Raw genomic sequence first — 19,901 nt, 5'->3', positions numbered from 1 at the left:
TGGACAAGTGGCCGGGACAGGGGCAAATGCCTCAGGCTTCCTGGGCCTCAGTTTTCTGCCTCTGTAGCTCTACCTCACAGGCTTTTGTGAGCACTCCCTGAGGTGACGCGGGTAGCGGCCAGTGTGGGGCCCGCGGGCAGCGGCCAGTGTGGGGCCCGCGGGCAGTCACTCTGCGTGCGGGGCGCGGGAGGGAGGGAGCCAGGCTCGGGCCGCAGGCTGACCCTGCTGCGGCCTGAAGGAGTCCCGGACGGTGGGCTGGGTGGGGCCTTTGCGGCCTTCAAACTCAGGTCAGTAACCCTCTGGGCGATCCTGCCCCCATTTTACAATCGCTTGGAACTGAGGGTCTCAAATGGACTAAAGATGAGTGTGAGGGGCTTGAGATGGCTTCCAGAACTTGGCCTTGACATTCAGGGGAGGCTAGGAGGGTGTAAAAGAGTCTCAGCTATCTCAGCTGTCGCTACAGAGTAACTCCCACTATTTGTGCTTTTAATCCTCCCCGAAGATGGTGGGATTCCGATGTTAACAGGTGAGAAAACTTAGGTCTCCTAGTGGAGTCGGGATTCGAACCCAAAGCCGAGCTCCTAGCCTGTGGGGTGAGCCTCCGGGTAGACTGCCATTTTGGCACTTTTTCACATTTACTACCCATTGTTCAGGGCACTGAACTTGGGGACGTTACAAAAATAGGCATCTAAAAAGAACTTGTGTATTAAAAATGAAACCTCTGCACTGATGCATGGGCAGGTGCGCAAAAGCAAATACAGCCGAATGTTAACTGTAGAATCTAGACGGCAGGTGCGTTCACTGTGTTCAGTGCACCATTCTTTCAACCTTTTTGTATATCTGGAAATCTTTATAATAAATGTTGGGGGGCAAGTATGGAAACTTTTTTTTTCTAAGATTTTATTTATTTTTTAAAAAGATTTTATTTATTTATTTTTAAAGATTTTATTTGTTTATTTGACAGAGAGATCCCAAGTAGGCAGAGAGAAAGGGGGAAGCAGGCTCCCCACTGAGCAGAGAGTCTGTTGTGGAGATGGATCCCAGGACCCTGAGATCATGACCCCAGCCGAAGGCAGAGGCTTAACCCACTGAGCCACCCAGGTGCCCAAAAGATTTTATTTATTTATTTGACAGAGATCACAAGTAGGCGGAGGGGCGAAGCAGGCTCACTGCTGAGCAGAGACCCCACCCCCACCCCCACCCCAATGCAGGCCTGGATCCTGGGACCCTAGGATCATGACCTGAGCTGAAGGCAGAGGCTTTAACTCACCGAGCCACCCAGGCACCCCTGAAATGTTTTAAAAACACACTCTAGGGTCTCCTGGCTGGCTCAGTCGTGGGTGACTCTTAGATCTCCCGGTTGTGAGTTTGGGCCCCACGTTGGGTGTTTAAAAAAAACAAACAAGAACTCCATTAATACTAGCAATAGCAAGAGAATAAAACCAAACATTTAATCTGAAGGTACAGTAGTTGATTTGTAGTTACACCACCTCTGAGGTTGTCGTTTTCTTTTTTTTTTTTTTTCAAGTAGACTCAAGCCTGGAGTGGAATCAAAGGTGGGGCTTGAACTCAGGACCCTGGGATCAAGACCTAAGCTGAGATCAAGTCTCAGACTCAACAGACTGAGCCATTCAGATGGCCCCCGCTTCTGAGCCTTTTAAAATAAAAACAAGGGTGCCTGGGTGGCTCAGTGGTTGGGCCGCTGCCTTCCGCTCAGGTCATGGTCCTGGGGTCCTGGGATCGAGTCCCGCATCGGGCTCTCTGCTCAGCGGGGAGCCTGCTTCCCTCTCTCTCTCTCTCTCTCTGCCTGCCTCTCTGCCTGCTTGTGATCTCTCTCTGTCAAATAAATGAATAAAATCTTAAAAAAAATAAAAAAATAAAAAAATAAAATAAAATAAAAGCAAAAATTAGGCACCCATGCAAAACTACTGAGTGTATATCCTTTTTGGAAGGTAGACTGATGGTATACATCAGGTCCTGATAATATACATAGAGCTTTTGGTATTGAAATTCCAGTAATTTCACTTGTAGGATTTTATCATTAGGAAATAAGAAATCCTTACAATAAATTATGTATGTTCATTGCATTCTGTAATTTAAACAAAATTGAACCCCTGATAAGAGAGTGGTTCAACATAATAATTTTGAATGTTACAATTATTAAATGATATTTTGGAGGATATTAAGGTCATGCTAATTTAGTTATAATTAAAATGATTTTTTTTTAAAGATTTTTCTTTTTTTTTTTTTTAAGATTTTATTTATTTATTTGTCAGAGAGAGAGAGGAGCGAGAGCAAGCACAGGCAGAGTGGCAGGCAGAGGAAGAGGGAGAAGCAGGCTCCCTGCTAAGCAAGGAGCCCAATGTGAGACTCGATCCCAGGACGCTGGGATCATGACCTGAGCTGAAGGCAGCTGCTTAACCAACTGAGCCACCCAGGCGTCCCAGATTTTTCTTTCTTTATTTGACAAAGATCACAAGTAGGCCAAGAGGCAGGCAGAGAGGTGGGGGAGGCAGCTCCTCCATGAGCAGAGAGCCCGATGCGGGGCTGGATGCGGGGTTTGATCCCAGGACCCTGAGATCATGACCTGAGCCAAAGGCAGAGGCTTTAACCCACTGAACCACCCAGGCACCCCTAAAATGAATTTAAAATGTTATTTAAGGACCACCTGGATGGCTTCAGTTGGTTGAGCTGCTGACTCGATCTTGGCTCAGGTCTTGATCTCACGGTTGTGTTTGGGCCCATGTTGGATTCTGCGATGGGTGTGGAGCCTGCTTAAAAAGATACATTGTTTAATAAGTACATTATAGGGGCGCCTGGGTGGCTCATCGGGTTAAGCTTCTGCCTTCGGCTCAGGTCCTGGTCCCACCTGGGAGCTCAGCAGGGAGCCTGCTTCCCTTCCTCTCTCTCTGCCTGCCTCTCTGCCTACTTGTGATCTCTGTCAAATAAATAAATAAAATCTTTTTAAAAAAAAGTACATTATACACATATATGTTCTCAAGGAATCTGTTAAATTGGTTGACACCAGTTGTCTCCAAAGAATGCAGTTGGGGGAACTTTCACTTTAGAACTCAATATAGTTCTGTAAAGTTGAAAATAGTTACTGCAACTGTGTGCGATGTTTTTATATTCTGAAAAAAAAAAGAATTTAAGCAGTACTATCCAGTTCTGTTCAAGGGAACACACACACACGGGAGGTTCCTCAAAAAAAAAAAATATACACACACACACACACACACACACACATATTCATTCCTTGTAACAGAGAAGCATAGAACAAAATACCTTTCCAAATGTTTGTGGAGATATCTCTTGTTGGAAGTGATTTCTATATTTTTATTTATGCTGTTCTGTATTTATCAAATTGTCTGTAATTAGCATGTACTACTTTTATAATTGGAATAAAGCACAATAAATTATTTCTAAAATAAAACAGAACCATCTGTTGTATTCTGGATGATGTAAAGCTTCTAGTTGTTCTTTGTTAGCCTTCAGAAATCAAGCAGGAAAGAGTCCTGGCCAAATACGATCTTGAATCAAAGTACAAAGACTTTTAGGAGCTTACGTATCCTAAAGGCATCCAGAAGTCCAGATGCCTCCCCATTTTTGGGGTGTGTTTAGGTGTGTTAATACCACTATCTGACTCCTACCACTTCTATATAATTGTTGCCTGGAAAGATCAGCCTCCCCACCCCCGCAAAAAATGCTGGTTGGAGACAATTTGGTCATCTCCTAGGGCAAGAAGTAGAGTCAACCAAGTAGCCTACTAAGACTCAAGGTGGAAGATTGCTTATGAATAGTAATGATGCAGCTTATGTTGTGCAATCACCAGAGGGGTTCATAGACGTGAAAATGTTGTGCCCTGATGTGGAGAGAGGGTCAAGTGTAGAATTGGAAGGAACACAGCTAAATTGCTAGGGGGCATTTATGGCCATCCATGGAACCCTAAAGGTGGATTTTTTTGTTTGTTTTCCTTTGAACCCAGGTACTAACCTTTGCAGGTCAGAACACAAATAAGGCCAGAATTATGGCCTAATGCTTAAGGGGCTCATGGGTTCCATTCCCTACTAAGACCACAGACTCTAGGCAGGAACATGCTTTTGAGCTTTTGCTTATCTGTTCAGCATTATGGCTAAATTTTAGGCCATATAAGAGGCCCATGGCATACAGTAATGCAATTTTGTTCTCAAAGTGTGTATTCAAGCTGCTATTCAAACAGCCATAGAGAGGACATTTGTGATAAGGGTAAACCGCTATGAGAACACCTAATACAATCTTAGAGACTATAAGGAATGCTTCCAGGAGATGTTGAGGTTGAGCCCTGAAAGACCAGTAGGAGTTAATCATAGGGAAAAAGAGAAGTATGACAGATCTCCCACATAGAAGAGAGCACACCAGACCAGGGGCGATCCTCACTGCCCTACAGTATGGCTGGGGCAGAAGGTTCAAGTGGGGAAGATGGAGGAGGAGCTGGGTCTGCGGCTTGCAAAGCCTAGTAGATCACATTATGGAGTGTGGACTCCACTGAGAGCAGTGAGTAACCATGAAGGAAGGACTCTAAAGAGTTATGTTGGGATGAGATAGTTTCAGAAGGAAGTGGCAGCTGAAAGGATTAGAGATAGGAGTAAGAGATAGGGAGGAGGAGACCAAAAGCTAATTAGACTAGAGTGCAGCTGCGGAAGCAAGGAGTGAGGGACGGGTGTGGCAATACCTGCCATAATGAGGCGGGGGTGGTGGGTGGCAGGGGGAGACAAAGGGTCTGTGTAGGAAGCGTTGCTGTGTATTGCCTTGTAAGCTCCTCCCTGGGACTTTGTAGAGTCCTTTATTTAAAAGTACATTATTCATTTGTGATTTTGCAATGGATTCTTACTGTTCTGGGAAGATATGATAGTGTAGTCAGATTGGCCTAAAAGTGCATATAGGTAAAAACAGGGCTAGAGGTGCCTGGAAGGCTCAGTTGGTTAAATGTCTGCATTTGGATTGGGTCGTGATCGTGGGTCCTGAGATCAAGTCCTCTGTCGGGCTCTGTGCTCAGCGAGGAGTCTGTCTGCTTCTCCCTCTTCCTCGGCCTGCCACTCCCCCTGCTTGTGCATGCGCGCGCGCGCTCTCTCTCTCTCTCTCTCTGTCAAATAAATAAATAAATAAAATATATTAAAAAAAAAAAAAAGAACAGAGATAGCTCCAAATGGCCTGTTGACTAGTAGGTTACATGGGGAAGTAACATGGGGGCCAACGCAGGGAGACCCCAGCTGGTAGACACTGCAGTCCTCCAAGCAAGAGATGCCAGTGGCCTGACGTAAGGTAATAGAGATTGAAACTAAGGAGGTGAGTTATCCCAAGGAGACGACATCATAGGACATGGGGACAAACTGGGTGTGGGGGCTGAGTGAGGAGGAGCCCAGGTTGATTTCCAAGTTCTTGGCTTGCGGAACTGGTTATGCATGGGTAGCATTCTGAGGTGGGGAGTAAAGCAGAAGAAAGTAATCTACAGGAAATGGACAATGATGATGAGTTCAGTTGTATGTGGAGAACATAAGGAAGGACAAGAAGTGTGACAGCTCTAAGCTGTCACATCTAGTGCCTTCTCCACTAATTTCAGTTGCATGACTTGATGATGGTGGATGGGCATCAGAGTTCTCAGATACTTGGGCTAGGACTGCCCTTTCTACAGGGATAAGCTTTCACCTAAAATACATGGGAGCTCCAGAACATTGATCATTCCTAATATGAAGATAAGAATGGCACTCTTGGGCTTATCTTCAAATTGAAAAGAAGCCTTTGACCTTGGCAGAGTGTTAAGAGTTAATGTATTTCCCACGGCAGGCAAGCCATTCACTAGGGAGTAGGGCAGTGCCCAATAAAAAGTAATAGTAAAACAATTATCACTGGGGATAAAACATGCTATGAACTGGCCCATCTGGTTTTCTCCCTTTCCCTATGACATCAGTTCCCTCTGGCATCCCAGCAAAATGTTCTCTTCTGGGTCGGGCTCAGTCATGAGTTTCTCCCAGACTCTGGTCCTTGGGAGCAGTGGACCAAAGAGGAAGTGATGTGGGAAGTAAACCATTGGTGGGAAAATGAGTCACCTCAGAGAAACTGGTCCAGGGTGCCAAGGAGAGCTGTGGGGTTGGATCACTGTGGAGTGCGTGCCTGTTCTCATCACCCTGGGAGCCTTCTCTTTGTTATTCTTTGCCACTGTATTCGTGTGCTGGAATAAAATAAAACATATTCTGCAGCGCTACATAACAGAGAACTTTGCTGTGCAGGGGTGGAAGGGGAGAAGCGGTAGCAGACTAGGTTTGGAGGGGGTTTGGATGCAGAGAGCTTTCAGGAAGCAAGTGCCATGTGTGGGAGGATGAGAAGAGGAAAAAGATAGGAGAGAGAATTGAAGAAGTTTACAGTGTGTTGTGAATGTTATTCCTCTTTGGTGTCTCCTAAAGAGACTGCAGAAAATCCTTAACATTGTTTTTCAGTTATTTTTGGATAATAAGCTGATATTGTTGTTGTTGTTGTTGCTATTGGGATGTTTGGGGGTTTTTTTAAAGATTTTATTTATTTATTTGACAGAGAGCACAAGCAGGGGAAGGAATAGAGGGAGAGGGTGAAGCAGGATCCCTGCTGAGGGAGGAGCCTGATGTGAGGACCCTGGGATCATGACCTAGCAGAAGGCAGCTGCTTAACTGACTGAGCCACCCAGGCGCCCCTGCCATTGTTGTTTTTAAGATTTTATTTATTTATTTGAGAGAGAGATAGAGTGGCAGAGGGAGTGGGAGAAGCAGGCTCCCTGCTCAGCAGGGAGCACGGTGTGGGGCTGGATCCTGGGACCTTGGGATCATTATCTGAGCTGAAGGCAGACACTTAATGGCTGAGCCTCCCAGGGACCCCTAAGCTGATGTTTTTTTGAATGTGGCCAGAAGGTAGGCACCCCCCCTTTTACCTGAGGAGGTAAAATTAAAGCAGTGAGCTTACTGAATTTACAGTAGCTTTGTTGCTTTATTTTTGTCAACTTGCTATATTCTTTTTTTTTTTTTTTAAAGATTTTATTTATTTAGGGGCGCCTGGGTGGCTCAGTGGGTTAAGCCTCTGCCTTCGGCTCAGGTCATGATCTCAGGGCCTTGGGATCGAGCCCCGCGTCGGGCTCTCTGCTCAGCAGGGAGCCTGCTTCCTCCTCTCTGCCTGCCTCTCTGCCTACTTGTGATCTCTCTCTCTCTCTCTCTCTCTCTCTGTCAAATAAATAAAAAAATAAAAAAATAAGATTTTATTTATTTAACAGAGATCACAAGTAGGCAGAGAGGCAGGCAGGGTTGAGGGAGCAGGCTCCCCGCTGAGCAGAGAGCCCTATGAGGGACTCGATCCCAGGACCCTGAGATCACGACCTGAGCTGAAGGCAGACGCTTAACCCACTGAGCCACCCAGGTGCCCCAACTTGCTGTATTCTGAGATGGAGTCCTCAAATTGCTTGTCATATCAGGGCTTCTTTTTCTTGGATTCAGGGGCCTTAGGGACCAGTGAATAACCCCCACCCCAACCCTGCAAAATTGTGAAGGTTGTAAAGTTGGATGCAAAGTATTGCATGTGAACAGAAAAGTCTTTATTCTAGGGAGAATATATATGTAGTGCTGTCCAATAGAACTTCATGTGATGCTGGAAACATTCTGTGTCTGAGTTCTGTGTGGTAGTCATTAGCACCATGTGACTGTCAAGCTCTCAAAATGTGACTACTGCAACTGAGATACTGAACTTTTAATTGTATTTAATTGTAATTACTTAATATTACTTTATTACTTTATAAAGATTTAGTTCCTTAGAGAGAGAGAAGCACGAAGAGTTGGGGAAGGGGCAGAGGGAGAGAGAGAATCTCAAGCAGACTCCGTGATGAGCATGGGGCCCCACGACATGGGGCTTGATCTCACAGCCCATGAGATGATGACCTGAGCGGAAATCGAGAGTCAGATGCTTATCTGACTGAGCGCCACCCCCACCGGCCCCTGCCCCACCGAGCCCTGGTTAATATTATTTTAAATAGCCAGATGTGGCTAGTGGCTACCATATAGGGTGATGCTGTTCATCATTCACAATGATCTATAAAACATCCCCCCAGAAAAGATTAAGAAGCACATAGACCAATCACTTCCCTTTACAGCCATGTTATGTTGGAACATAGTAGGTGCTATGAAATAACAATAATTTAAATTTTAAAGATCTAATTGGCTTTTTTGTTGTTGTTGTTTATTTATTTATTTATTTATTTATGGTAATCTCTACACCATTGTGGGTTGAACTCTCGACCCTGAGGTCAAGAGTCACATGCACCTCTGACTGAGCCAGTCAGTCAGACGATCCCTCTGATTGGCTTTATTAATTGATTTTTGAATCAGGCAGCATCCAGTCTAGCAAGCAAATAAGAGATCCCAAAGGCTACCGAAAAGGAAAGGTTTTTAAAGGTAGAGAGGGAATGGATAAAAGCAAATGATTAGCAAAGAATCCATTGTTTTAGGCAAAGTCACCCTCCAGAGGGGAACTGAAGGGGCCTATCAGTAAATTTCCTAGTGTTAACCAGAAAATTCCCCTGTTGACTGGTTAAACATTACATTTCAGGGTGGGGGAGGGGGGCGGCTGTTGAAACTGCAGTTGGGTTAGAAGTCCTGCTTTACCGACTTAGGGTCTTAACCTCCGTGACACCATTTTGGGCCTGTGGTTTTTTTTTGGTACTTCTTTTTAAAAAGATTTTATTTATTTATTTGACAGACAGAGATCACAAGTAGGCAGAGGCAGGCAGAGAGAGAAGGGGAAGCAGGCTCCCTGTAGTTTTCTTTTTAACAGTGCTTAATGGGGCACCTGGGTGGCTCAGTGGGTTGAAGCCTCTGCCTTCGGCTCAGGTCATGATCCCAGGGTCCTGGGATCCAGCCCCACATCAGGCTCTCGGCTTGGCAGGGAGCCTGCATCCCGCCTCTCTCTCTGCCTGCCTCTCTGCCTACTTGTGATCTCTGTCTGTCTGTCGAATAAAAGTAAAAAAACACACAAAAAAACAAACAAAAAACAGTGCTTAATCACCTGTCGACTTTATTAACTAGTACTTAAAAAAGAGTTATTCTAGCTCCAGAAAAGGGGAACTGAGGTACAAAATGGCAGATGGGCTCCTTGAGTTCACCGTGTTTTTTCTCAGCCCCAAATTCCTTATCCTCAACCTAGAACTATTCCTTAAACATGTCCCCACCCAGGGCGCCTGGGTGGCTCAGTGGGTTGGAGCCTCTGCCTTCAGCTCGGGTCATGATCCCAGGTCCTGGGATTGAGCCCCACATCAGGATCTCTGCTCAGCAGAGAGTCTGTTTCCTCCTATCTCTCTCTGCCTGCTTCTCTGCCTACTTGTGATCTCTGTCTGTCAAATAAGTAAATAAAATATTAAAAAAAAAAAAAAGTCCCCACCCTATCACATACCTTTGAAACTCATTTTATGGCAGAGTAAACCAGAAACAAGCAAAGGGTTGAAGCAGTGTGAATTGATTAATGACAGTGCTAATTATATATATATATATATATAAAATGCAGCAAGAAGATGCACTTATTTATTAGAATCCTAATGTTTTTGGATCGAATCAGTTTTGTACTAAGCAGATTTTTATTTTTTTTTTTTTAAGATTATTTATTTATTTATTTATTTGACAGATAACAAGTAGGCAGAGAGGCAGGCAGAGAGAGAGGAAGGGAAGCAGGCTCCCCACTGAGCAGAGAGCCCGATGCGGGGCTTGATCCCAGGACCCTGGGATCATGACCTGAGCCGAAGGCAGAGGCTTTAACCCACTGAGCCACCCTGGTGCCCCTGTACTAAGCAGATTTTTAATGAACTCTGTCAATATAATTTGGTAACAGCACCTGAAAAATAAAAACATTTCTTAAAGGCAAAAAAATATGTATATGAATATTAAATATCTGGAGATTTTTTTAAGTAAAAAAAAAAAAAATGAAAGCAGAGCCAAGAAGTTTCTAAGCCACACGTTGCTCAGTGCTAACACATGCACAGTAGCTGAACTCCCTTCTGTCTGGCTGCGGCAGGCTCTCCCCCTCAGTCAGCCCTGTGCAGGGTTTCTGTGAATGTCACACTGACAAACATTCCCTGGAGCGAGGCAGCTGGAGACCAGTTTCTTTTGTTATTCCATCCTTTCCCTTGGGTTGCCAGTTGTCTTGTGACAGACTCCTTGAAGGTATCTGCAGGAAGCCAGGTTTTTGTCCCTTAGAGAATGCTTCTTCCCCAGGTGTAAGAGACCACGGTCGTGTACGTGGCATCTGGGACTCTGGTGGCTTCCCCCCTCCTTGCGCGCTTCACATTTGTTCATTCATTCAACAGATATGTATTGAGCCACAGAACCGCCTGGCTCTGTGGTGGGCGCCAGGGACAAAACAGTGAACAAGACCCAAAGTCAGCCCTGATGCAGTTCACGGAGAACTAAAAAAAAAAATGTATCAAAGTGGGACATGTGCTACAAGAAATAATGGGGTGCGTCTGCGGCTCTTCACCCAGGCTGGAGTGGGTATTCAGGAAAGGCTTCCTGGAGGGGGTGGCTTGTGAGACCTGAAGAACCAGCTGGTGTTCGCTTGGTCCTGAGGAGAGAAGGAAGACCTTGTGCAGAGAAAGCTGGGAGGGCCAAAAAGAGCTTGGTGCTCTGGGGAAAGCTCAGTAGCTCAGCACAAGAATGGTCTGTGTTGGGGGTGAGGGGTGTTCTTTCTCCCTCTAGAACCACAGATGACTTACAGTGAGAAGCCCTAATGTAAATCAGAGCCCACGTGGGTTAGGGTATATACATGTAAGACCTGAGTATTTCAGGGGCTCAGTAGAAATCAGCGTGAGTTGCCTTTACCATACAAATAAGTTTACTGTATATCATCTCTGAATAGGATGATTGTAAAGGGGGGTAGGCTGGGGGGAGGGGAAGGCCTGAGGGGACTATAGTCTCACAGTCTCTGAGGGGACTATGAATAGCAAAAGGGTGCTTGTTTGGGAACCAGGAGAGCAAAACTGGACCAAATAAAAATCCAAAGATCCCTCCTGGCCTTTGGGAAGAAGGGCCACAGAGGGAGCTGTATTGGAAAAGCTAGGATGTTTATTAATAATGACTGTGATTCCCTAATAATAACTGGAAGCCATCTCCAGGTCCATCGGTGGGGACCTGTCACAGGGAAAACGTGGAGGCCTGAACACTTTGCAGATGTTACAAAAACCAAGTCCATATACGCAGGTATGAAAAGATCTCCAAGATACAGAACATCTATTGGGTGCTCTGGGCTAAAAACTAGGGACTCAGCAGTGGAGGAGAGACAAAGTGCCTCCTGGAGAGAGCCCCATCTCCACACCCTTATCTTTGCTCTTCATCATGTGCCTCTCCCAGCTTCTCCTCATCTCCCACTACTCCTCAGCCAGCTTCTCTGTGTCTGAAAGCCTGTGCTTGATCCTCACAGGGGCTGCTCCTTCTTGGAACATTGATTTCTCCACCTCTGCCTCCCCAGTCTTTTGCTTGACCAAACTCTCCGTGGCCGCCAGATCCCTGACTTGGTGAGTTTTGGTATTCAGTGGTAGCAAGAACTGTATGAGCCCAGTCTAGAACTTTCCTCCTAATTTGTACCTCTGAAAGGCTTAGTTGTGTTGATGATTTGCAGACTCTTTTGTGGGGAGGGGGGCAGAGAGAGAGGGAGAGAAAGAGTATTAAGCCGACTGCCCAATGAACGCAGAGCTCCATGCTGGGGCCTGATGATAACCGGAGCAAAAGTCATGAGTCAGATGCCTAACCAACTGAGCCACTTAGGCGACCCAGGAGAGAGAGAATCTTTTTTTTTTTTTTTTAAAGATTTATTTATTTATTTATTTGACAGAGAGAGATCACAAGTACACAGAGAGGTAGGCAGAGAGAGAGAGGGAAGCAGGCTCCCTGCTGAGCAGAGAGCCCGATGCGGGACTCGATCCCAGGACCCTGAGATCATGACCTGAGCCGAAGGCAGCGGCTTAACCCACTGAGCCACCCAGGAGCCCGAGAGAGAGAATCTTAAGCAGGCTCCATGCCCCGTGCAAAGCCCTACCTGGGGTTCAGCCTCACAAACCTGAGATCATGACCTGAGCTGAAATCAAGAGTGGGACGCTTAGCCAACTGAGCCACCGAGGCACCCCATGATTTATCTAAGCATAATCTAACATCTGTCAAGTTCTGTACAACATTTTGTTAGTATCTTAATTGGAATGGTGTTAAATCTATAAATTTACATGTGGAAAATTTTTTCATTCTTGCTATATTTGGCTTTCCCATCCAGAACCTTGATGTTACTTTCCATTTATTCACGTCTTTCCTTTTTTTCTGTTTGGGACTTATAATTTCTATATCTGTTGAAGTCTGTGTATCTAGCACTGTCCTAATACCCAGTGACTACCTCTGGTGTTTTTTGTTTTTTGGACATGTAATGTGTCATTTTTCCATCTCAATTCTCCAATTCTCCAACACCAACTCTGTGTTCAACAATTCAATTCCTTTTTTTTTTTTTTTTTAAGATTTTATTTCTTGGCGTGCCTGGGTGGCTCAGTGGGTTAAAGCCTCTGCCTTTGGCTCAGGTCATGATCCCAGGGTCCTGGGATTGAGCCCCTCATGGAGCTCTCTGCTCGGCAGGAAACCTGCTTCCCCTCCTCTCTCTGCCTGCCTCTCTGCCTACTTGTGATCTCTGTCAAATAAATAAATAAAATCTTTTTAAAAAATTTTTATTTCTTTATTTGAGAGGGAGAGAGAGAGCATGAGCGGGGTCGGGGGACAAAGGGACGGGGAGAGAGACAAGCAGACTCCCTGCTGAGTGCAGAGCCCAATCCCAGGGCCCTGAGCCAAAGTCAGACACTTATCCAACTAACCCACCCAAGCACCCCAATTCAATTTAATTCTGACACTACCCGGAGTTCATACTGAACCCCACGGGTTAAAGGCTCAGTCCTGTAAGACTCATCCCTACTTTAGGCAAGGGCCACAAATGGGATTCCCAGTATACCCAGTTTTTTCCTGGCTGACTACAAATTTGGGGCTTCCTGCAGACTGAATGTTTATGCACCCCCAAAATTCATATGTTGAAACGTATGTGTGATAGGATGGGGAGGTAGGGCTTTGGGGAAGTATTAGGCCATAAGGGTAGAACTTTTAAGAATAGGACTGGGGCCCTTATAATAAAAGAGACCTCAGAAAGTCCCTTGCTCCTTCTAGCATCTGAGGACACAGGAAGAAGAAAGCCAGCTATAACCCAGGAAGAGGGCTCTCACCAGAACCCAACCATGTCAGCACCCTGATTGTGGATTTCCAGCCTCCAAAACCGTGGAAATGAATTTTGGTTGTTTCTAAGCCCCTCAGTCTATGGCGTTCTGTTACAGCAGCCCCAGTGGACTAAAATAGGAGTTCTGGGCATAGAGATAGTGTTTAGAGCCGTGAAAATAGAGACTATGAGAAGTGGCCCAAAGAGTGAGGCCTGGGACACTCCCTTCTTCAGAGGTCAGGGAGAAAACGCTGGCAAGCAGCTGAAGCCAAGGAGGAGCACCCAGGGAGAAAGGAGAGCTGTGAGAGTCTCAGGGATCCAGGAATCCAAGCAAAGAATGAGTTTCAGAAGAGAAGAAAGCGAATTGTGATGAGTTCATCCATGGAAGTGCTGAGAACTGGTAGCTGGATTTAGCATGTGGCAGTCACGGGTCACCTTGATAAGCTGTTTTGGTGCAGTGAATGGAGGAGACAATTGGCAATGGGCTGTGTCTCAGTACGTTCCGGCTGCTGTAACAAAATACCACTGACTGGGTGGCTTTTTTTTTTTTTTTTAAGATTTTGTTTATTTATTCGACAGACAGAGATCACAAGTAGGCAGAGAGAGAGGAAGGGAAGCAGGCTCCCCGCTGTGCAGAGACCTCCTGATGCTGAGCAGAGACCCCCATGTGGGGCTCGATCCCAGGACCCTGAGATCATGACCTGAACCAAAGGCAGAGGCTTAACCCACTGAGCCACCCAGGCGCCCCCTGGGTGACTTTTAAACACCCAAAAATTCATTTCTCATAATTCTGAATCAGAGACATTGAGATAGTTCCCTCCCCCCACCCCTACTCCCGACCTTGTCCACGGTTTCACTTCCCCTGGTTCTAGCTTCAGTCTGGAAGCAGAGCATCCGCCTTCTGACTATCCTCAGAAAGTCAAGAGTAGCCCTAATGCTACGTCACAATGCCTGCCATTCACCTCGCTTCGTCTCATCGTACAGGCATTTTATCATCTCAGAGCATCACAAGAAGGGAGAGGTCAGCACAATAAGATATTTTGAGAGAGAGCGATCATATTCACACAACTTTTATGACAGTTCTATAATTGTTCTACAGTTATACTTGTTCCATTTTATTGTTAATTATTACTAATCGTTAATTATTGATTGTTAGTATAGCTATTGTCCATCTCTTATTGTGCCTGATTCATAAATTAAATGTTATCACAGGTATGTCTGTACAGGAAAAACATGTATACGGAGGATTCTGTGTATCTGTGGTTTCAAGCATCCCCAGGGCGTCTTGGAACGTATGATGAGGGGGTGCTATCCACAGATGAGGGAGTGCTAACTGCATAGACAGCTCTTTGGAGGAGAGCTGAATGGGTTGGTAGCTAGAGGAGAATGTAGAGGTAAGGAAGGCATTTGTTAAAGGTGGAGAGTGTTGCAGGATGTTTGTACACTAATGGAAATAATCCAGGAGATGCAGGAAATTAATGATGCAGGATTTGACACACTGGCTATCAGAGAAGTGAGAGGAGATGGACTCAGGGCCAAGAAGATGGCCTTAGATAGGAGCACTTGCGGTTCATGCCTGGGACATGGAGGGGAGGCGGTGTGTGCATACAGATGTGCGTGGGCAGATAGCGATGGTGGGGGGATGTCAGGAAGATTATCAAAAGAATGAAGCAGATGTATATGTCGTGACATGGAAAACTCAGAATCATCCTGTTTTGGTAAAAAGAAAGAAGAAAGACTATTCTACGCATTTTTAAAAAATCTAATTTTAACAGTTGTTATCTTTGAGTTGTGAGATTACCGGGAACGTTCTTTTCCAGATTCTACAGTGTTTGACTTTTATACAATGAGTACCTATTACTTCTGAAAGTAGAATAAAACAAAGATTATTTTTAACTTTGAAGGATGTTCATCAGGACAAAGTGTTGTTACAATACTGAAAAACTGGAAACAACCCAAGTGTCCAATAATAAGGGATTGTTTCAAAAAGTGATGGATGGAAATAGTTATGGATGGACTATTAAGAAGCTATTGAAAGATTATGTTGGGGGCACCTGGGTGTCTCAGTTGGTGAAGCATCTGCCTTCAGCTCAGGTCGTGATCCCGGGTCCTGGAATCGAGCCCAGAGTTGGGCTCCCTGATCAGCAGGAGTCTGCTTCTCCCTCTGCCTCTGCCTCTCTCCCCGCCTGTGCTCTCTCTCTCTCTCTTGATCTCTCTCTCAGATAAATAAGTAAAATCTTTTTTTTTTTTAAGAAAAATAATATTGTAGAAGGCTTTTAAGGACATGGAAAAGCATATAACGAAAATGATATTTACAGGGGCACCTGGGTGGCTCAGGCAGTTAAGTGTCTGCCTTTGGCTCAGGTCAAGATCCTGGGGTCCTGGGATCAAGCCCACATTGGGCTCCCTGCTCAGCAGGGAGTCTATTTCTCCCTCTGCCACACCCTCCACCCTGCTCATGCGGTCTCTCTCTCTTAAATAAATAAATAAAATCTTTTTAAAAAATGATATTTACAGTATGGTAGGTATCCTACCTAACTACAATACATATGTATATATGTATTGAAAAAATGATTTTTTTAAGATTTATTTATTTATTTATTTGATAGACAGAGGTTACAAGTAGGCAGAGAGGCAGGCAGAGAGAGAGAGGAGGAAGCAGGCTCCCTGCTGAGCAGAGAGCCCGATGCAGGGCTCGATCCCAGGACCCTGGAATCATGACCTGAGCCGAAGGCAGAGGCTTTAACCCACTGAGCCACCCAGGCGCCCCTGAAAAAATGATTTTTAGGGCAAAATATTAACAGTGTTCCTCTTTATACAGTTAATCATTATAATTTAATTCTTTGTGTTCTGCATCTTTTACTTTGCACATTTATTATTTTTATGATCTTTAATAAAAAATGGATGTCAGGAAAGAAAACTGGTTCTCTAAATATTTCACACCTGTGATGGCTATGACATCGAGACAGAACAGTTGCAATTGGCTGCACTAATTATTTTACTTTATAGCCCGATGGTAAAGGGCCCATAAATCCAGGAATCTAATTTATATGAACTCTAGAAAATAATCATAGAGAAGAGTGTCACAGAGGCTCTGGCCAGAACAACCTGGCACTTGTGCTTAATGAAATACAGATCTTTGGCTTTCAATGGGTTTTATTCCAATAAACCCATCATAAGTTGAAAATATCCTAAGTCGGAAATGCATTTAATATACCTAACCTACTGAAAAGCATAGCTTAGCCTGGCCTACCTTAAAAGTACTCAGAACAGTTACATTAGCTTGTAGATGATTAAAATCATCCAACACAAACCATATTTTATAATAAAATGTTGACTAGCTCATGTAATTTATTGAACACTGTACTGAAAGTGAGAAGCAGAATGGCTGTAAGTGTATATCAGACTTTTACCCTTGTGACTGCATGGCTGGCGGGAAGCTGTGGGCGAGAGCGTAGAGTACCACACATCGCCAGCCTAGGAAAAGATCCAAAATCAAAATTCAAAGTATGGTTTGTGTATCACTTTTGTACCGTTGTAAAGTCAAAAAATCTTAAGTCTAACCATCCTAAGCCAGGGACTTTCTGTAATATCTCTGGAGTGGCACCTAGAAGAAGAAGAAGACTTTTTTTTTTTTTTAAGATTTTATTTATTTATTTGACAGACAGAGATCACAAGTAGGCAGAGAGGCAGGCAGAGAGAGAGGAGGAAGCAGGCTCCCTGGGAGCAGAGAGCCTGATGCGGGGCTCGATCCCAGGACCCTAGGATCATGACCTGAGCCAAAGGCAGCAGCTTAACCCACTGAGCCACCCAGGCACCCCAAGAAGAAGACTTTTATGTGCAGCCTTAAATTCTGGCTTTGAGATCCCCAGATGCCAAGTTTGGGGGCACCAGGGGTTCTACTCCTCTGAGAGAGGACATCCCTCCTGCCCTGGAGAGAACTGGGGCTCTGCAAACAGATGCCTAAAATGGGTCAAGCAAGAGACTGAGGCAAAGGGGCAACAGTCAAATACTTCTTCTGTGGTGACTTGGCTGCCACATTGGCTCCCTGCCCTGATCTACCCTTCTTAGTGACCCTATGATCACATGAAGCGCAACCTATAGCTTTTTGGGGCCAGTGATGGCCTCAGGAGAGAATCCATGTGGTCTTAGCTAGGCTCACAAGGCCTTGAAGGTCTGGCTGTTGCCCAATCCCGCACCCCCAGCTTCATCTCTCCCATTCCCCCAGATCACTTCTATGTAGCCAAGTTGGCCTTCCTCAGTTGTCAGCCTCCTTCAAGCCTTCAGATCTTTGACCTGTGCTATTCCTTTCACCTGAGAAACTTCTGCATGTCCCCTTCTGCAAGTACAGCTTCCTTTAGATTGCTACTCAAATGTGACTTCCCAGGAGAGCCTTCCTACCTCCCAGACTAGGGCACAGGCCTCATTAACAGCTCTCCTACTACCCTACGTTCTCTGTCATTGCATTTGTCACAACCGTAATCACATCAACGTATGCATCTTGTTCAATGCCCACCTCTTCCACATACAAAATGTAAATACCATTAGTATGAAGCCTTATCCGACTTATTTTCTTTCATGACCCCAGTGCCTAAACAGGGGCCTTGTACAAGTAGGTGCTCAGTAAGTATCTGTTGGAAAAAATTAAGTGACTAAGAGGCACGGCAGGAACTCCCGATGTTTATCCTCTAAGCCAAAGCATTTAGACAGGAAAAATTAAATAAGTAATGGAGCGTCTCTTGGGCAGGTGCCTAAGGATATACATCTCTGTACCTAGCACCTACCTTGGGGCCTGGCCCATGTTAAAAGCTCGGAGAATGTTGTTAGCTGAATAAGCATTACCTCTTCCATCTTCACGTACTCCTCCCTCTATGATGACCTCATCCAGTCTCATGGCTTTAAATGTCACTTATAAACTGATGACTCCCCAAATTATAGCACTGGTCTGGACCTCTTCCCAGAACTCATATATCCAACTACTTATTTGACACCTCCACTTGGAATAAGCATCTTAAACTTAACATGGCCAAAGCAACTTTTTGTTTCTGTTTTGGCCAGCCTTCCCCAACCCGATCTATTCTTCTCATTGTTCAGGCCGCAAGTTTTGGAGTCATGTTTGATGCCTCTCTTCCCTCACACCTTGCATTCAATTAATCAGCAAATCTGCCAGCTCTTCCCTCAGAATATATCTAAAATCCAGCCAGCTCTATTCCTACCTCTGCCTGGCCTCTCTGCCTCCACGGGCTTCTCCACACCCCATCCTCCACCTGGTCATCAAATCTTGGCTCAAATGGCACCTTCTTGGAGAGTCCTTCCCAGAAACCTCTATTAAAATCAAGACTCCTCATCCTATCACCTTTGGTTCTCTTATTCTACTTTATTTTTATTCATTTCACTTATCAGGGCATGACATATATTTTTTTAAAGATTTTATTTATTTATTTGACAGACAGAGATCACAAATAGGCAGAGAGGCAGGCAGAGAGAAAGGGGGATGCAGACTCCCTGCTGAGCAGAGAGCCCGATGGGGGGCTCGATCTGAGGACCCTGAGATCATGACCTGAGCTGAAGGCAGAGGCTTTAACCCACTGAGCCACCCAGGCGCCCCAGGGCATGACTTATTTTTGCTTGTTTATTGTCTTTATTCTCCTATTAGAATATAGGTTCCATGAAGATGGGACATTGCCCATTTTGTTCTTTTGTACATTCCTTTAAAAGATTTTTTTTATAAGGGGGAGAGAGAGACAGTATGAGTGTGTGTGAGTGAGGGGAGAGGAGCAGCAGAGGGAGAGGGAGAATCCGAGCAGGCCCCACGCCCAGTGCGGAAGTGGATGCAGGGGCTCCATCTCATGACCCTGATATCATGACCTGAGCGAAATCAAGGGATGCTTCACCAACCGAGCCATCCAGGCAACCCTCTTATACATTCCTAGTAGGGTTTTGGTCACCAATTACTCTATATGGGGTAGGGGGTTTCCCTCACACCAACAAGCATTGTCTGGACACCACCTGGGTTTCCTACAATTCACCTCAATTCTGACACTCTCTGCCTGGAGATAGCATTAGAATCCACAGGTTAAGGGCCCAGTCCTGCAAGACTGTCCCACCCATCCCACTGCAGAAGCCAGTCACAAGTGCAGGTTGTTGCCTGTATGACTGCTGCTGCTTCTCTGTGTGTGTGTGTGTGTGTGTGTGTGTGTGTGTGTGACATATACTTCTGAAAAACTGGTTATAAATCAGAGGTTTCCATGACCCTCTCCTTGGGTTTGATTAATTTGATAGAAGAACTCACAGAACTCAGAGAAACATTTTATTTACTGGATCACCAGTTTATTATGAAGGGATATAACTCAGGAATAGCCAGATGGAAGATACGTGTAAGACAAAGTATGGGAAGAGAGCTCAGAGCTCCCGGCATGCCACTCTCCCTGCATGTCCACATATTCACCAACCCAGAAGCTTTCCAAACCCTGTCCTTCTGGGTTTTTATGGAGGCCTCAAAACATAGGATGATTGACTAGGTCATTGGCATTAATTGTTAGTTATTGAATGCAACCTCCAGCCCCTCACCCCTCCCTTGGAGGTCAAGGGTAGGGCTGAATGTTCCAACCTTCTAATGGTTGGCTCCGCTA

General features: G+C 45.2%; 1 protein-coding gene across 1 annotated transcript in view; it reads left to right on the top strand.

Moving 5' to 3' along the window:
- The first annotated feature begins 179 nt into the window (after positions 1–179).
- DYNLL1 (dynein light chain LC8-type 1) overlaps positions 180–19,901 on the top strand; it is a 31,096-nt gene continuing 11,374 nt past the window's right edge. Inside the window, exons 1-2 of the mRNA XM_032876147.1 lie at positions 180–287; positions 11,455–11,548. The gene's annotated coding sequence lies outside the window, so the exon portion shown is untranslated. The remainder of the gene's footprint in view (positions 288–11,454; positions 11,549–19,901) is intronic.

Source organism: Lontra canadensis, unplaced genomic scaffold (genome assembly GCF_010015895.1).
Source record: "Lontra canadensis isolate GAN:19392208 unplaced genomic scaffold, GSC_riverotter_1.0 scaffold58, whole genome shotgun sequence".
Lineage (NCBI taxonomy): Eukaryota > Metazoa > Chordata > Mammalia > Carnivora > Mustelidae > Lontra > Lontra canadensis.
The sequence above is the reverse complement of the archived record's forward strand: the minus strand, read 5'-3'. Positions and strand labels throughout refer to the sequence as shown.